Genomic DNA, 18,833 nt, shown 5'->3' with positions numbered 1-18,833 from the left:
GCCAGAGGTGGGGCTTAGGGAGATGGCAGTCATTGGCTGTGGTCAGTATGACGCAGAGATCAGTGATTGGTTACTACTACGAAAGACAGATCAGAAACGAAACTGATACTGATTTTTTCTTTACCGAGGATTCCCAGCCTGACGACGGGGAATATTCATGAGCATGTGAATCAAGGCCAGACCCATGCTGGAGAACAACAGTTACAGGTAAGTAACTTGTTCCTTATCTGGAATGGCGTTCCACCAATCACAAATGAGGAGGATAATAACCTGTGCAATTTCCTGCTTCTTCCACCCACCCAAAGACGGGATTCAGATCTGAGAGACTCCTTGATATTGTACACCCTAGATTTTTGAAGTAGCAGATAGCTAAGACATCGTTCATGCAGAGGCCTATGCAGTGGTAGAAGTGCATGAAAATAAGTAGTGGAACTATGTTCCCTGCTGGCCTGCCCCGCTCCCCACAAACCTCATCGCCATGCCACCTCCCACGCACAATACAAACCCCCAAATAAATGTGCCTGCTGTTTAAGGGAATGTTTAGTGTAGTGCACTGAAGTGCACATTTCAACTGCTTCCTGCACTTTTATTTTAAAACGAAACCATTCCAGAATGGTTTATTTTTAAAATAAAGGTATAGGAACAGTCAGACTTAATTAAAAAAAAAGTAGAGGTGCACCGCTCCCAACCGCTCGCGCCCACAGAGAGCACTGGGCCTATGTGACAAATCATGAGATTCAGTCACTTCTCCCAAGAGGGGAGCCGTTCCTTGTGAAGCTAGGGAGATGAGCCCACTATGCATTATTCCCACACGTTCCAAGATTCAATCTGAAGAAAGGTCTAGTGAAACCACTGTGAAGAAGAAGAATGAGCAAGTAGTAGCGATTGCTCATTGGTTGGAAACCAACAAAACTGTGATGAGGAGGAATGAGTGAGTAATGAAGAGTGCTCAACTAGAAGCGAAAGAGGACTATAGCTCTCCGCTGGGGAGGACCCAGCAATGTAACATAAAAAGAAAAGAAGCACTACTGTCAGAGAGATGTGAATCCCAAGCGTTTTTAATCAGCAGTTTGGTGACAGCTGAGAGAGACCAGGAGATCAGCAACTAGCTGGCGTGCGCGAGAGGCACCAAAGGAGCTGAAGGAAGAAGAGGACCATGAGAGAGAAAACTGGTCATGAGTGGTGGTGTGACCCAGGAGTGGTGGACTTTGCAGTCCCGCAACAATGCTGAGACGACTGGAACCATAGCCCCACGGAACTGCAGAGAGGAAGCAGGGAGAAACTGAGTGCACACAAAAGCCGATCCCTGACCTGAAGGCAGGCCCAGTGATGCCAACTTGTGAGAGGCAAGGTAATGGGGAAGTTGGGAGACTCAGGAGGAAACACTAGAATAACGAGTACCTATATCATACTTGTCCTAGTTAAGAGACCAAAATTTATGACAGGACTCATCCCACTGGTACGAGAAAGCACCGAAAGAGTGAGACATATAACATGACTTATCATTCTCATCCCAGTGAAATGAGAAAGAACCGAGAGAGTGAAATACACCCAGGACTCCTCCTACTTGTTCCAGCGAAACAAGAAAGAAACAAGACAGTGAAATACATCACAAGACTCATCCTACTCATCCCAGTGATATGAGAAAGAGAAAATAGGGTGAAATATACTGCGGGACTAATTCTACTAATCACGGTGATGCAGTATTAATGCAAAAAACAGAAACGCATCTAGCGATGCATCATTCACATCCCAGTATTAGATGAAAAGGTGAAGAGAGTGAGACTTATTATAAAGCCTATCCTACCCATCTCAGTGATACGAGAGAGAATCAATACAGTGAGAAGATAACAAACCACAGGATTACGGAGAACAGGAATCGCATAAAGAGGAACTCTGTTGCCCCAGAGATATCAGAAAAGGAGATACTTTCAGAGACTTTTGACGAAAACATAAAAAGAGAACATCAAGACCAAGGAGGAGAAGGCTACAAAGGCCAGAAAGAGGGGAACCAAAGAAATTGACAAACCCCCTAAAAGAACTGAATAAGCTAAGACAAGAAATAACCAAAGACTATTTAAGAATCATATATTGAGGCTGGAGGAAGCCTGTTCAGGAGAAGAGAGTCATTCTCCTGGCCTTTTTGTTATTTTATCTTAGTGGTAGGGTCAGTGTAACTTAGCTTTGGACAGAGGACTCATATATTGCCTTGGACTGCCTGACAGAGGACGAGCACCCAAGTTAGTTGTGTTAGGTAGGGAAACCCATAGAATAGTGATAGTGAGGCCTTTTCATATATTAGCTGAATAAAACCTCAGCAAAAATGCCAAAGATCAACCACACCTACCACACAATGTGAGTAATACTTCATGAAGCTGTAAACTGCAGAGGACCCTGCTAGATTCAAATTGTGGCCAGGGACCCCAACCCAAAATGAACTTCATCTGCGGGGCCTAGTACCTCATTGAGAGCACAGTGAAAACAATCTCACTTTTCAATAACCTCTTTATGGACTTTGGACATAGTTAGGCTCTAGGTAGTGCTTCTGCAAGCTATGCACAATCCCAGAAACAGAATCCTCATGGATGAGAACATCTCTGATCAGTTATTTGCTCAATCCCAGCCAATACAATAGATCTGCCATCATTTGGCCTGTAATCAGAATGTCGTCTAAATTGATCAAAATGCAAATCCCCCTTGCTCTCAGAAAAGCTGACACAGGCCTTAACAACTTTGTAAAGCATCCCAGGGGTGATGCTTGAACAAATTGGAGGGCTCAGAACTAGTGCAATTTCCCTCCTAAGAAAAAATAGGGTTTCCTGGAAGCTTGGAAGATTATAACTGTTAAGCATGCATCATTCAGGCCCATTATGACAAGCCAGTATTTTTATAGCAACACGTCTCTCAACTGAGCAATCATCTTAATTGTGAAGTGATGGTAGAACATATGCCAAGGCTAGGGCCTACATGGATTGTCCAATACCATATTGCTTTCAAAATCCCTTGCTTAATGTTCTTCAAATCTTTATGTGATCTCTCTCCGACCTATTTAACAGGCAAGGTGCAGTTTTACCAGCATTCACGGCCCGTCCATAATGCCAACCATCACCTCATCTCCTCCACGCCTTTCAAATGTCCACCAAGGGTGGAAATGTTTTGTTGGCAAAAGTACCAACATTTTGAATGCTCTCTCGTTTTAAATCTACAGTGCAAACCTTTGAGTTCAGACATTGTGTTAAACAGCATCTTTTCTCCTTGACAATGCACTCGGACACCCTGGGTGATATTGGTGTGCTATATGAATGCTACAAATCAATCAGTCGATCACTATGGATCATTTGAGATCCCCAAGGTTTATTAGGTTACAAACGCCTTTTAACTTTCTTTTTACACTAGAGAAATGTTGCTTACAATCATTACTGGACTGAATGGATCCCACACTACTGCACTAATCTGCAACAATCCTTTCACTTACTGAGAGATAAATGCACAAATATCTGTGGAAACCCTGATCTCTTGTCATTGACCAAGATGTTCTAGAGTCTGTAGAGATTCCAATACAAACCTTGAACCGACTTTAGAATCCACGACTATTGTGAAACTTGACACCAATTTGCAAATATTTATGAATTTTCTTCCCCAAATATACATCTATGTAACATTATAGATAGTCTTATCCTATGTGAAGTTTCCACAGCTTCCCTGGTCCCTCCATGCCTGTAAAACTGACCACTGGGTATGAACTGTATCCAACTGTTTCCCAAGCTTACCTGGGGGTTTTCTAAATCTGTTTTCACAGGCTGGAAAGGAAGAGGGAACCAGACTAAAAAATGTCGAGGCATCAGGGTTTCTAGAGGCGTTGATGCGAAAGTACATATATGTAAAGGCCAGTGTAGTCGTCTGTTGTCTATCCTGGGAATGGGACAGGAGGGTTGGCCTTGAAAAAAACATGTGGGGAAATGTTTCCTCAATATCATCTTCCCCAGACTCTTGACACAAATACCCTCAAACAAGTTGTTCACTGAAGACAGAGAATCAGTTAATTCAGCAAGATTCCCCAATTTGCAGTTCATTTTAAGAATACCCTTTCTTCCTTGCTGGGTTATGGACTCATTTACATCCATTGGAAAACACAATGCGTTCCAAGCCCAACTGCTCCCTCTGACAGGGTTCAAGGGATGCCACTCAAACTTGGTTTCTACTGCAAGGTCCAGCCTTTCTTCCAACAGTCCTAAGGTGTCAAGCACATGACCCTGGCATGTGTACCAGGCAGGGCCTGTCCCCTTTGATAGCTCTTTACCATATTTTTTTAATAAATGCATATTTTCGGATCCACAAGGAGTGATAGACAATATCTAGAGTGAAGGCAGTCAACCTTAGGTTTCTTGCATCCAGATCTATCTTGTTAAAGCATAAAACAATCCGTGACTCCACCACAACCTACAAGCGGGGGCATTGCTCAAGTTAGGGTGTGCTAAAATATTGGGATCAAACATAGGAACTCTTAGAGCATCCTGCAGGGTAGATGGAACGTCCTCCAGGTCATCATCATGTTTAGATGTATCATCATACACCACCATGTGGGATCTCCTGTGTCTATGTACTTGGACTACTGGATAAAACGTGTACTCATCCCCACACTACTACTAAACCAGTTGTGATGCCAATCATAAAGGGGAAAGCCACACATCCCAACAGGTAGACCTCCATCATCTCCAGCACTGAAATCTTTTCATTGGCTCCCACTGGTGGCAAGGATCAAGTTCAAGACCCTCTGCATCGTCCACAAGGCTTTCTGGGGTCAGGGACTACAATACCTTAAACTCTCTCTACCAAAAGATCTTCCTACTCGAGCTCTACCCTCCTCCACCTCTAACTCCTTGAGGGTTAGTTAGTAGGCTATAATCTTCAGGAGTGGATGAGCAAGCACAGAAGCTGATCAAACAACAATAGGACAGTGGCACCAAAATAAAAGAATGTCCAAGAAAGGTTCGTTAGAAATAGGATATTTGAAACTAAAAATACAAACCCACCCCCTTAAGGAAAAACAGAGAATGCAGAGTTTGAAATAAAATGGATACTCTGAGTTTGAAGGCAGGGGTTCACTGGTAATATTATCAGTAGCAATGATCAAGTTTACCGAAGATGTCTTTAAAAAAAATGAAGTGTGTGGGCTTTTGTGACTTTGGCCCTTAGGGCAGACCGGGAGGCAGAATGACTTCAAATACCTTTTGATGTTTATGCTGGGGCTCCACAGTGTCAAGCCATGCTTCCAGGTTCTTTCAATGGGTCGAGCTGTCGTTGAGACAGTTGAGTCGGCTCAAGGTGTTTCAGCAATGCTGTGCAGCCCTGTAGGCAGTGATAGGCTCTAATTGCATTGAGAATCCAGGCAGTCAATTGATTGAGTTGGCTTCACAAATCAGTTAAGTCACCTCTAGATGAGGTCCAAATATGCGATTCAGATCTTCAGCGGTGATAAGCTCAATGATGCTGGAGCGCAGGCAGGCGATAGGGCAAGTCAATGGCTTAACAGCCTATCAAAAAGCAGCAAATGTGAAAGGCAGCTCTGGATGCTTCCAGCGATTCAAAGTGCTTTGAGGCAGTCGAAAGCCTTCTTCAAATGTCTAAAAATGGATCAACTAAAGGTATGGTTTCCCCTCCTTACGTAGGCAAAAGGCCACAGCGAATTGGTTCCCTTCCCAAATGTCTAAACATTGATCAACTAAAGGTATGGTCTTCCCTCTTTACGTAGGCAAAAGGCCACAGCAAATTGGTTCCCTTCTAGCTGTATGTAAGGGGACAAATCCTGGCTGCTGCGTTCTGAATCTTCTGCCTAGTGATGGTATATCTAGAGTGCTTTGTTTGCAGGAAATGAGGTGGAGGACAGAACATTTGGGAGCCTTAGGAAAATGCAAGATGGTGGAACCCTTCTCTAACTGGAAAGTCCGCTCCTTGGCTATGCCCCCTTTTTCTGTCCGTCGACATTAACGCACCAGCCTGTCAGAGCCTACCCTTTGAAGCAGCGGGCCTCTTCCTGGTGATGGAGGAAGCTTCTTTCTTCCTGGGGGGGTGACAGCACTTTCCCAGGGAAGTCCAACAGTTTTGCTAAGGCTGAACCCATATGGCTTGATATGAGCGAAACTCCATTCCAGACAGCGAATAGGCAGGAGCGTCTGACCTGGAAATTCACAAGAAAGCAAGCCGGTAATAAAATGACATCTTTTTTTATTTGTATTTTTTATTTGTGCATTTGGTTACAGAAAACGACAAACATTTTGCACGTATTATGGATGTAAGAAAAAAAGGGAGAAAACCATTTTCCAGCAGGCACAATAGCAAAAATAATTAGTTAAAATAATACAATTAAATGGTAATAACAAGTTAAGAAAGCGTTTTTCCAAATGTAAAATGATGCTTCTTAAAACGAATCCATAGAAGAATACCACTCTCAGTACAATCATTAATTAGTTAAAACAGGTATTCCACAATTTATAAAAATACGTTTAGAATTCACCCCCCCCCAGGGTGCTCCAAGTACAGATATTTGAATAAGGGCTTCTGTCCACACATGGTGTGCTGCAGCAGTCACAATAATTGATTCAGCCCCGAATGTGGAGCTCCAGAATTGATTAGACTCGATAAAATCAATGTCACTGACGAAACTGGAAAACTCTTAATGTAGCTGGATTTTAAGTCAGGGCATTGTGTGAGTAAATGACGAGGCGACTCGATTGTCTGGTTGCATAGTCGGCAAGTCCGCTCACTTCGAGGCCATCTTATCCAGCATCCTTTGTGCTCACGAGTAGCTAAGCTATTAAGACGTGAACATGTCATAAAGCTACATCATTTTTGGTGAACATTATTTAGTTAGATAGGGGCGGAGAGTATAACATCGAAATCCCCGAGTACAATAAGCTGCCCCCTAGAGACTCAATATTAGTAATAATATCGTAATCTCTACTTTTATTTTTTTATTTCATTTGCGCATTAGGGTCCTGAACCAGGTCTACAAAGACAATGTCAACTTGCTCGAGATGATTTAATGCAGTGAATCGCAGCTGCTTCAAAGGTTCATTTGGCTGCTCCTGTGTATATTGGCTAGCAAAAAGGCTGATTCACGGGTTTGCAGAAGGTGTAGCAGTGTGCATGGCAAGAAAAGATTGCAACGCTGGATGAGCCAAAGGGAGGGTATGGATGGAACACCCAGCTCACAGCGTAGATCCTCAACTGCACAGAATTAGGGACACCCAAGATGAAGCGCAAGAGTTTAACCTAAATTATTTCACCCACTTCATCTTAATTTCAGATAAAACTGCAAGCCCGTAAAGAATTCCAGGTATAATACTCTTGCAGTAAATCGAGACAAGGTCTTCGATGTTATGGGCGCCTACTTTATGGATGAAACGCTTAAGTACCAGCCATTTCTTCAGAATTCTTCTTCTAATAAAGTCTCCATGGAAGTCTTGAGAAACAGGATAACAAATGGGAACACCCAAATAAATATATCTGTCCACGATCTCCAAAGAACACTGCTTGAATAGCCAATTAAACCAAGTAGCTTTTTATTTCCACCGATAATCAGAATTTTAGTTTTTTGTATATTAAGCTTTAGATCATTTTTATCAGTGTAGGAAGAAAGGACATCAAGTGAGTGCTGGAGGCCAATCAGTGTTTGGTCGATTCAAACGTTGTCGTCCGTATACCCAATCCAAGGTACCAGAGTATTTCCAATGCTGGGAGGGAAGTTGCAGGCAGACTCTACAACCGGGCCCACGTCATAGACATATACATTACAGAGCAGTGGCGCCAGAACACAATCCTGCTTCAGGTCAAGATTAGTGTGGACAGCCACATTGGTATCAGTGTATGATAGGATATGGAACTATAAGGTTCCACACACATCCATTACTGCGCCACCAAAAAAATTTTTGTTCAAAAGCAGTTATGTTTGTTCATTTTCAGCCTTATTTATTTTTAGTTGCAGCCCATATTGATGACACGTGTTTCGGCACTCTCACTTTGCCTTTCTCAAATCTGGGCAATTATTCTTATACAAATTACTATCCAAACTGATCAGTAAGGAATCAGTAAAGAACCAACAAAAAATCAATTTTCACAGTTATTTTAAAAAAAGGAAAATAAATTCAGAAAGCATTATTTTAAAACATATCATAATGTAGAGCAAAACATATTTGTCATCATAGATATCCATCATGAGAAAATTAAATAAAAAGAGCACATACCAGAATATTGTCCAGTTGCAAGGTAGGTCCATGCATGATGATTTAGTGTTCCGATGGAGATGGAGAAAGAGAGGGGTGGGGTAAATTAAATGAAAAGAAAATGAGAGAGTAGAAATAAGCAAAATTTTAATGAAATTTTAAATTTAATGAGAGGGGTAGGGGGCAAAAATAGTATAGCAATATAGTTAATGCAGTTTGTCCTTCCAAATATCATTTGTTTATTAAGTGCAAGTATTATCTAAAATAGAGCTTACCGATCTTTTGTTGTTCATGGTTTCTCTAAATGACGTGGGTGATACAAATGGAGAGAGTCCCGTCAGTCCTGGTAAGGTAAAAAAATGAAATATTGGGAATGGGTTGGTTCCCTCATTATCCCGCTCGCAATTCACCATTTACTGGTTTAGGAATTTGAATCTAGGCGACAGGTGCATTTGCTTTTTTTAGGGGTTTTAGTTACAATACGAAATTATAAATTGATAAAAATTGCAACGTTCATAAGTAATCCTTTTTCTATGTGTTCTGCCATTCACAATGCGTTTTTTATATAGCATGGAGGCCGGCTACGGCACATACACACTTTCATTTCTTAACAGCAGTTCATTATATGTTTGACTTTTCATTCTAGAGTTAGTGCGGCTCCATGGGCCGTCTCGTCTTTTTTTGCGGATCTGAGACTGATAGGAAGGTAGCAATGGGTGGTCTCATGCTTAGTTAGAGCTTACCTGAAAAGTCACAATTCCGCCATCAAGCGTTGTGTGTTCACTAGGCGTTCGCCTCCTACTGAATGGGGAGTATGTATGCTGTTGCCAAGGTAACTTGTTCGTCCTACTTCGCTTTCCACCTTCTCCCTGCCGTCGGCCATAGATTGGGATACTATGCCTCTATTGACCTGTGTCATGAGGTTACACGAAGTTTAATTCCATTATGCAATTTAAACGCATAGTTATGTATTTAGCTTTACAAACGGAGCCCTTTTTATTATTGGCTCGTGTGAAAACCTAGTAAATCTTTATTATTGTATGGTAAAGTCACGTGTATCTCCTTCACCCATAGTCTCATGGGAACTGTAGTTTCTGCTATATTTAGTGGCTTTTAAACCCTTCACCCATAGTCCTATGGGAAATGTAGTTTCTGCTATATTTAGTAGCTTTTTATCTGTCCTTTAACTCAGTGTGTATTGTTCTTATTTTTACATTGTTAGTGCAGTCTATGTGGACAAATATACAGGGAAATGCTATTACTTACACATTCTGTGCAAACGGTAAGTGCATAAGAGCAGTTGCTTGTGTATAACCACAAAGTTTAATAAATGGTTCAACACTATCAATGGCATAGTTACAAGTTTTATTGCGTGGGTCCTTTTTGGTTCACACACTTTTTGATTGCTATCTAAATTAAACATTGTTTCATTAGTGAAACCAATATAGTTTTTATATGTGGTGAGTTCACGTGCATCTATTTCTCCCAATGTCTTATGGGAACAATGTAGTTTTTATATGTGGTAAGTTCACGTGCATCTATTTCTCCCAATGTCTTATGGGAACTGTAGTTACTGCTGTATTAAATGAATTTTTTTGGGATAGTACTCTATTAGCTCTGTATGTGTTGTTTTTATTCTGATTTTAAATATATGTCCACAAATATACACGGAAAACCCAATAGTTGCCATTTTCATACAAACAACTGATACATAGAGCACTTATTTCAATAAAAACACAAAGGTTAGTGTATGATTCAATCTTCTCAATGGCATGATTCTACATTTTCGGACATAAGTCCTTTTTGGTTCACTCTTTTGGGTTATTATTATAGAAAATTGGACATCTCATTGTCTGTGTTTAAACCTGTTTCAATACATCTGAAATACTTGATTAGCTTCGCTTCTTCTTGTCGCAATCTTAGTTCCTGGTTTCCACCTCGGCATCCTGCACAAGGGAGTGCTTCGGGAGGGAGGGGAAGGTTCCAGTGGTGAAAGAGTGGTTGCAGACGTCAGCCAAGGCTGGAGCGAGAGTGTGCTCTCTTCTTAGTGTGGACAGACAGTCGGTACTGCCTTTGGAGCAGACGGCAGCCCAGTTTTTCAAAGGATGCACATGATGCCCTTTATTTCCTCTCAGGCACCGTACACTTGTGTTTAAAGGTGATGAGGTCTGAGTCGGACCAAGAGTTGCACTTGGCTTTGGGCACCAAGCAGAACCTCATGACAGGGGCAAGTACGTCGAGAGTGTCAGAGATAGAACAATGGAGTTTGGAAAGGCACAGTGTTCGGATGTGAGTTAGCAAAGGTGCAGGAGAGGGATGAAAAGTGGCAGTGAAAGCCTCAACTGACACATTTCATGGGTCGGATGAGCGAGAATGTGGATGGCAGTGCTGGAGTTGGCTCAGCCTGAGGAGTAGAGAGAGAGAGATCAGAGGAGAGGAGAAAGTGGTCACTCCAGCAGAGAGGAGTGGTGAGAGAGCTAGAGAGGGAGATTCCTGAGGAGATCAGAACATTTAAGGTGTGCCCTGCAGAGTGAGTCGGGCCAGAGGGAAGAATAGAGAAAGAGAATTGCAGAGGTTGCAAAAGAGTACAGAGGAAGGACAGGAAGAATTCAGGTGGGTGTTGAGGTCTCCAAGGAGGAGGAGTTAAGTGGTAGAGGCAAGGAGGGAGGAGGAGAGATCCCCCCACTCAGAGAGGAATGAGGTTACCTGGCCAGGCGGCTGTTAGATAGTAGCACAGTACGAGAGTGGCCAGGAGAGAGAGAGAGAGAGCCTGCAGACCAGACATTCAAAGGAGGAATAGACCTGCATAGGAATGATAGAGGCCGGGATACACTCTGGGAAGATCAAGGCTACATCCCCACCGGGACGGTTGGTTTTGGGCATGGAGGGGATCTTGTAGCCATCAGGGAGGAGAGTGTCAAAACACGTGACAGATCTGGCCATGACCCACATCTATGTCAGATTGAAAACATCAAGGTGGAGTTCTTCCAGGAGACGGCAGATTTCGGAGGAGTGTTTGACAGCTGAGCGAGAGTTGAGAGTGGCAATGTGGAGAAGGTTCAGAGTTAAAGAATGATGAGAGGGCACAGCCTGCTTTAAGATGTTTTTTGCTAGGTCCAATTGACAATGTTCATTGGTTGTTGTGTGATTGGTGGGGTGCAGCCCACTATTATGTGCCACCGTGTGGGGCACTAAAAATGACTGAAGAAAGAAGACATAGGCTAAATAGCCATCAGTGTGGGCCGCACACCCTTGTTTCCCACTGGGGGTTATTTACTTGTTGATAGTTCTTTCAATAAAAAATGCTTGGAAACTTGCGGCGGTTTTTCGAACTATGAAGTTTTTAATCCTTGATATTGGTTATTATTCACCAAAATATTGTCATAGCTTATTCAAGCAAACAATGATTGAGTGATACAATCCTTCATCAGGCCCTGTTCTCATCACAATTATACACTGCATGTCATATACACCATACTTTTAGTTTGCATCACATTAGGTATCATGAAATGACAAGGTACCCACATTGAGAGAACACATAACATAAAGAAAAACAAGTAAGGGCACAAAGCACATACCGTTTGTTAAACCTTTTTCATCTTACGTCTTATGTGTGTGGCTACACTTTTATTTGCAGTGTACCACTACTGATTAATCAACAATTACTCGAGCTGTTGCAGGAAAAGGATTATGCAAGCAGAGGAACCAAACACATAATGTTTGTTATACCTTCGTGTGGGACCACACTCTTATTTGTTGTCTGCATCTACTGATTATTCAACAATTTCACAGGTTCATGCAGAATAAGAATATTGCAAGGCTAAAATGTTCACCTTGTGGTTCTGTAAAAGACTGGAGTGTGCTGTTTAACTACCTCCACCATTATCTCATAATGAGTGTATCACTTGTGCTGAAAAGTGGCTATTTGTCGATTGCCTAACCATCCATGCAACGTGGTAGTGGTTCTAACCTGTTCTCAAGTTTGTCTCTGATGCATGCGTAGTGCGGTGTGCTCCTGATCTTTCCTGCAGTCATGTAGCCAAGAGTAACCAATCCAGTTAACAGGGAAAAATACAACCAAGGGAACCTGAAAGAAAATAGGAACACAACAGGGGTGGCGGTAGTACGATATGAGGGAATAATCAGCAGAGCGGGGCTAAGTAACAGAACAATGATCAAGGGAACCTAAAGGAGGAGAGTGAAAAACATCCAGAAGTAAACAGTACAAGTATAAAGCAGTCAAAGATAGCAGACTCAGGAACAGAGCAGTCAAACAAATAGGGGCCTAGAAGAAGAAAAAGCAACTGAGCACAGAGTAGTACAAAGGGTAAGGGAAGGGGCTGGGATGGAGAAAGGGCAGGGAGGAGGGTAGGGGCCCGCAGGGGGAGCAGGGACGTGCAGCCGGTCAGAAACCGAGCTGGGGTTCCAGGGAGGCACACACGATTGAGGGATGCATGGGGGCACACTGCACCTAGGAGTTGAGAGAGCTGGCACAACCAAGATTGCATGGGAGCTGCCTGACCAGGGGATGTATAGAGTGAACGAGCCTGGGATGCAAGGGGAGCATGGGATCATCGCAGTCAAGGGTTTCGAGAGTCCTGTGCGATCAAGGATTACAGGGCAAGGTGCACGGGCCGGGGATGAAGGGAACATGGGAGCGCACGCGATCAGAATGCGAGGGACACTCACAGTCTGAATTGGCATGGACCCGCTGGCAGACTGGGATGCAAGGGGCATGATCAATGATTGCAAGGGATCCACAGTGTTAGGGAGAATACTCATAAGTGTGATAATTCCCTTTACCTTAGAGATCCCCAGCATTTTTGCTGGATTTTGAGGAATTGATTTTGTTTACCTGAAGAGAGTGTGAGCCTTTTTCCCACTCTCTCATGTATTTTGATGTGTGTTTTACTCTTGTGTTTTAGACAACTCCATAGGCATCACCTTTTCATTTGTGTCACACAGCACCGTCAATGCAGTGACACAGGGAAGCCTTTTAGACTTCAATGGGAAAACTACTGTTTCCTAGAGAAAGTAAAGTGAAATTGACTTTACTAGTCTTTCCAAATTCCTAGACCCAGCACACAATATCTTACAATAGAGTGCTTGAGGGGTTACCTAGTATCCCCTATTTCTAGAAACTCATGTAGCAGTCAAATGCTACCCTTTCCTCTCGAAATGGCTGGTGGCTGTGGTTTCACAATGAACTACCATGATTTTTCCCGACCACGAACACCGGTAGCATTAAATCGTGGGAGCCATGTTTTTCAAGATGGCGTCTGAGCCTCGTTTGTTTAAACAGGTCCCGGTCTTCTTTTTTCACCATTTCTTTTTGGAAAGGTCCTTCCAGAGTTTGTCTCTGCGCACCAAACCAGGTTTGGACCCTTTGTTCCTGAAGACTGAAGACTGCCTCTGGTGCCTGAGTGTCTGGGGTGGGCAGGAAGTGAGGGAGGCGCCCGAAACTCCCTGTACTTAGTCTCCTAGGAGACCCAAAGGCACTCTGGTGTGATTGGCTGGCTGACTGTCCGGCAAGGACAGCACCCTGCTGGGTGAGTGGCAGCTAGCCTGGAATGAATGGGAGAAAACTGATTAAAATTCGAGTCTCTTGGCTTGGAAGGCAGAGCCGACCACTACAACGAAAGAACCGAAGATGAGCTGGAAGAGGACGGCTGCTGCAACTCCTGGACTGTTGGTTTGCCCGGTGAAGCCCTGCTGCAGGTCCGAATCGCCAAGTTCATCTCAACAGAGAAGCCCTTCAAGGATGACTTCTCCCTTTGAGTTGGTGGGACCAATCAACTCATAAGCCACCTGGATACCATTCTCGGAGCTGGTTGTATTTTCCTCAGAGTGCTGCAGGAAACCGAATAGCCAGGGAGAAGGACACCAGTTTGTGTGCTTGACGACAGCTACCGGAATTGAAGATTTGCCTTTTCCTGATTTTTGACCAGTCCCCGTGCAGTGCAGGAGTCCCCTGACATCCTCCCTCTTGTCCCCAAGACTGAGACCCAGGAACAGCAAGATCTGCAGGAACTGCCAGGAACAGACGTCTTCAGCTGCATCTTTTTCTTCATTTTAAGGCAGTGTGAAAACCCGACCAAGAGAACTGACCTCTCACTGCGAAAGTGGTTGAAACTTTGGCAACTTGCAGGCCTAGTCAGCTTGTGACCCAACAGATGAATCAATCTTTTACAAACTACTTCTGAGAACTTTGGCAAAGACTTTTCCGTTTAAACTCCAGAACTGCTTTATCCTATACAAGACTTTAGCCCATTGACGTTCGCCTAATCTATGGCATTGAATCAGCTCCTCTGGCAAATTCAAACTAGTTGCACTGTTTAAGAGTAACCGTAATATCCGTTTTATTAACGTATGCCTTTTTGCTCCTACTTAAAATGCTCTGAATGCGATTTTGCTCCTCCTTCAAAGTAGTTTAAATGCCTCAGAACCTGATATTGTGAAGTACTGAAGTATATTGTTGTGTGATAGAAATTGCCTCCTTCTAGAGAATGTTTTCTAACTGACTGTGTAATAAATTAAAAAGTGTTTTACCAAGACACCTTGAGTATAAGAGTCTAGTGCAGAGTCCAGTCTGCCTGAATCTGTGCTGTGGATTTGGTGTGAGAGGAGCTGCAGCAACATATTGGTAAAAAAGTGCTGCTGTCACTGTAATTCGGAGTACGGCCTACTTAACCTGACTTAAAGCGCGGTGCGCGGCGCGGAGTCCAGTGCAGAGTCCAGTCTGCCTCAGTCTGTGCTGTGGATTTGGTGTGAGAGGAGCTGCAGCAACATATTGGTAAAAAAGTGCTGCTGTCACTTTAATTCGGGGGACTGCCTACTTAACCTGACTTCGAGCGTGGAGCACTGCGCAGAATCCGGTGCAGAGTCCAGTCTGCCTCAGTGCACCAAAGGAAACAAAGAAGCAAACAATGGTGGCGACTCAAATCGACCAAGGACCACTAACACGCCATAAATCATTGCAGCAATGGCGGCGGCAAGACTCCGACACGCAGCGTGACCTGCATGTAGAGGTGAGCAAAAGTACTGTTGACTTATATCCTATTATTGCAACGCCATTTTGTCAGGTCCTTTCATTAAAGACGCTTGCAACAACAAAACTGTCACGGAAGAATGCTGCGGCTAAGGTACCTTGGTCGTGTATTGGCGTAACGAAAATTCATTGCTCTAACTCTCATGCTAGGTCAGTGGGAGAGACGCAAGTAATTCCCGCAGTAACTTTGAAAACGATGCATGTAGAATAATTCACTGAGACTCAGACTTACTAGAAATGCATTTACCTGATGAAAGCCATTTGGAAAAATGTGATAGGGCAAGGGAGAACGGGACTTTAAACATCAACACTATCCCACCATGTAAACCAGCCGTGCTTTTGTTCCTATCGCGGCTAGAAATGCCGGCGTCCCCATTTGCAGTCTCCCGGAAATATGAGCCTCAGAAAAACACAATTGAGACGCACTCTCAAAATAAATCTGACATAGAATCAAATACTGATACATCTGATTCAACTTTAAATATTTATATTAATACAATGCAATCAGAGGAGACTGATGTGCAGTCAATCTAAAGGGAGGCTGTGAACGGCTTTGAAAAAGCAGTAGAATCAAAATCATGCGAAATGACCCACAAATTTGCCTATGGGCGTAAACAACATGGAGCAAAGTGAAATTCCCCGAAGCACTTCAGCATTGATGAGGCGCACAAGTGGTACCTCATTTTATGACGAGGCTGCACGAGAGGCCTGTTTAACTGAACGCTTAAAATCAGACATTCTGTAGATTTGTGAACGTCTAACTACCAGTTACATCGAGAGAGGTTCTAATACTCCTGACAAAATGAAAAGTAACAATTATGACAAACACCTACATTTAAAAAGGACAAGCACACCAACAACTTTGACAATGGCGAAACAGTATGGAGGAAAATCTGAATTAATAAGATCAACACATAACAAGCCAAGTCCCCAGCAGAGTGAAAATCGGCAACTAGAGCTGCAAAATGAAAAACTAACGTTGGACATTCAAGTACCGACAACTCACTCCGACACTGATAATGAAACAAGTGCCGAAAAAATCTATCAACAGCAGCGGGAATACAAATACACAACAATGTACTAGCGGCAACGTCAATTGCGCTACCTCCGTTTATGAAGCTTTATGAATCCCTTAATGATGCCTTAAAGGATCAAGGATCTATTTTACAGACGTTAACCACCAAATTACAAGCCTTGGAAAAATGTACATCCAATTTAAACAAAAGGCTTGATTTTGAAGCGGAAACCTCATGCAAATGCCAAAATAGATTAAGTGATCTTTCCAGAAACTAAAGCGGCGAAAAATCTGAATTAATTGACGGGTACTAGAATGCACAAAATGGATGAGACAAAATGCGTGAAGAGCCATAGAGGAGCCCTGCCAAGGTTGTAGGGGAGTTGGCAAGGAAATTAGCTCATTGGAGCTAGCTGACAACTGTCGGAGGACTGTAACATCAACAAAGGAAAACCTGCCTTGAGCGTCAGCCCAAGAATCCTCCGCAAGTATCAGTGTGTCGAAACCAATGTGCAATGAGATACCAGTAGTGCGAGAAATAGTTGGTGTGGGGGAGGCTCAAAGCAAAGAAGACTTTATTGAGCAGTAAACAAAAAAATGAAGGAAAACTGTGATTGAATTTAAATCCAAAGCTAACCAAGGCACAAATGATAACACAATAACAAAGGTCAAAAGACCACAGATGCAGGCGAACGTCTGTTCCAACTCTAAACTTGTGGAAGCTACAGTTAGAAAATATTCTAAAGGAAAAAAATGAAGTGAATCTGAACAGATGCAATGTGATGAAATTATTACACAGTATTCCTTCATTACGAATGATTAGCTCTGAAGACATTGCAACTGTTGAATATGCTTCTGAAAGTCGCTCGGATTGCGTGATATTACATTTCAAATCTAAACTTATTCCAGAAACCACAAAAGATGCAAAAGAAGGACTCCTATTCTTTGGTTTCGAATTGCTATGGCCTGATGTTAAGAAGTCTAAGCAAGAAAGTTCTAGGAAAGCTTCATACAAGCACTCATCCAATGACCAAAGAAAGGAAACACTGTGGGCTGAATTAAAATCTAACTCGACTGAATCATTGGATACAGAGCAGAGAATGGAAATGCCATGTGGATCAAAACCAGTGCACCAACCATCAAAAAGGCATTACTAGCAGAACCGACAGAAGGATGAGTCAACCTGCACACTGATATCCTGGAACACCAGAGGATTCAGGCATTTGTTCTATGATTCAAGTTTCACAATGAACAACAACTTGCTAATTTGTCCACAAGAAACTTGGCTTCGAGAGGCTCCAATAAGAGACGGATATTCAATATATATGAACGCTGCTGAAAAAAATCAAACAGGCCGGCCTTTTGCAGGGCTAATAACAATGGTAAAGAACAACACAAGATGTAAAGTGATCCAGGCGGTAAATCCCAATCTATTTGTGCAGGCTACAACGTTGCAAGGTGATGACAGTGAGTCATCAGAAAGACAGCAATTATTGCTTATAAACACATATTAGAACCCTGCAATGATATTGACTAGGCATCTCATCAAGTCGAGTAGAGTGTTGGTGACCACTCTAATCGATGAGTGTATGAGGAAATTCGATAATCCAGCTATTATCATCTGCGGTGACTTAAACTATTCCTGGCTTGATGGAAACAGACAGTTGAAAAACAGTGGCATAACTGATGCAGCCCAAAAAGAGGATAGAGGACAACGGTGGAAATGAGAACTATCAAACAGAGATTGTTTCATGTCAAATGGATGTACCAGAGGTGACGTGCCTCCAGCGTTTACCTGGCATAGAAACAAAAGCAATAAAACTCTAGATTACATTTGGGCGTCACAAAATCTGATAAGTAAAATAGATCAATTAACAACTACAAGACCCACAAAGAGTGATCACAGTATACTAAATTTAACCTTGAAACTGAATAGAGGCGATGTCTCAAACAGATATAAAGCAAAGTTGGCCATCAATAGTAGTGTGAACAGGTTGCGGATCAGTTCCAATCAAATTACAGCCTTGACATCTAAATTGTTTTACAAGACACTGGCAATCAACAAGTAAATTATGCACCTCTATTACTGCAGTTCAAAGCTAACCAAAGTTTGGCAAAAGAGATGGTCAAAAAAATAAACATCCATTCAGTATAAAGGTGTGTCAAGCAAAAAAGCTCCTCCAAATAGACATAAAACTTCTAAAAAATCACAAGCAGTAAATAAAGAGGAGGCAATCAGAAGGAGACGTCAACAATATCGTAATTGGCTGAAATCGTTTAAGATGTTACGTGATCAAGAAAGAGCGGAACATATTTTATATTTGATCGCTAAAAATGACAGCAGGCAGATTTGGGAAATACTAAACGAAGGAAGTACAAACCAAATATATACACTATCAAATGGTGTAAACGCATTGGACTGGGTAAATCACTTCACCAAAGTATTTAACGCCGAGAGTGCAGATCCAATACGATACCTATGATTGAACCAGTTGAGATTGAATGTTAGCGAATCGTTAGATGAAATCCAATCTGCAATTCAAAAACG

At 42.6% G+C, this 18,833-nt stretch overlaps 1 protein-coding gene across 1 annotated transcript in view; it reads left to right on the top strand.

Annotated features, from left to right (window-relative positions):
• The window catches only part of ITGA4 (integrin subunit alpha 4), a 911,072-nt gene that overhangs the window by 488,380 nt on the left and 403,859 nt on the right, over positions 1 to 18,833 (top strand). The window lies entirely within an intron of this gene.

The sequence above is a fragment of the Ambystoma mexicanum genome, chromosome 9 (genome assembly GCF_040938575.1).
Source record: "Ambystoma mexicanum isolate Mex_15411 chromosome 9, UKY_AmexF1_1, whole genome shotgun sequence".
Taxonomy (NCBI): domain Eukaryota; kingdom Metazoa; phylum Chordata; class Amphibia; order Caudata; family Ambystomatidae; genus Ambystoma; species Ambystoma mexicanum.
Note: the sequence above shows the minus strand (reverse complement) of the source record. Positions and strands in the feature narration are given on the sequence as shown.